Source organism: Cynara cardunculus, assembly GCF_001531365.2.
Source record: "Cynara cardunculus var. scolymus isolate 2C chromosome LG 12, CcrdV1, whole genome shotgun sequence".
NCBI lineage: Eukaryota > Viridiplantae > Streptophyta > Magnoliopsida > Asterales > Asteraceae > Cynara > Cynara cardunculus.
The window spans coordinates 19,082,697-19,083,900 of NC_037539.1; positions in this window are offsets into that span (position 1 = coordinate 19,082,697).

Here is a 1,204-nt window from a genome sequence, read left to right on the forward strand (position 1 = left end):
GCTCAGTGTATTGATCGCTGGAACTAAAAGTACAGAAACATAAAATACATCGAAAGGAAAAAATGATTATCATCAAATCACTGAGAGAGAGGATCAACAAATATGAATTCATATTTTTTTGGGATTTGATTGTTTGTAACTCCCCATTAATTGTTGGGGGGTTACAAATGAATTCAATTTACTAGAATATCCTTGATAAATGTATTTTTTTCTTCCCAAAATGCTCTTTTCATCATTGTTCACAAGGCCTCATTAAAATTCAAACTTTAAAATTTAACTTTTTTTATTGATTAATCTTAACCGTTGATTATAGATTTGGATGGCCAAGATCAGTTAATAAGGTTAGCACAAAAATGATGGTTAGCATTTGATCTTGGCCCTATATATGTATGTATGTATGTATATATATATATATATATATATATATATATAGGGTTGGGTTCACGTGAGACCAGTCTGTTTTCGTGAGACCCGTGAGACCACATTTTTACACGTAAACTTCACAGCAAAAACTCTGTGAAGGTTTAAAAAAAGTCGAACCTTCACAGCAAAAACATTGTGAAGGTTTTAAAAAGTTACCTTCACAGCATTTTGCTGTGAAGTTTCAAGTGTAAAATGCTGGTCTCACGGGTCTCACGAAAACAGACTGGTCTCACGTGAACCCAACCCTATATATATATATATATATATATATATATATATATATATATAAGAGCGATCAAATGAAAACCACCATCATTTGTACAAACCGTACAAACCACCCTCATACGTCGATTTCGTTGTTTAATCTTATGAAATTTTTTCATAAAATTGTTTCATATAATACTTTTTTTTTGATGAATTTGTTTTATATATGGTTATGAAATTGTCTCATATAATATTTAATAAAACTGTTTCATGAATTTCTCTAAAATTAAAATAATGAAGATGATAACATCCATGATTAACACCCTCCACAATAAAAATGGTTAATCAACCTCTCATAATTACAAAAAAATGAACAAAATGAAAAATTATGATTGGTTGAATGTGATTTCACGGTTTGCACAAATTGAGTGGTTTTTATTTGAATGCTCATATATATATATATATATATATATATATGTATATATATATATATATCTAACCATATATATATATATATATATATATAAGCGATCAAATGAAAACCACCATCATTTGTACAAACTGTACAAACCACCCT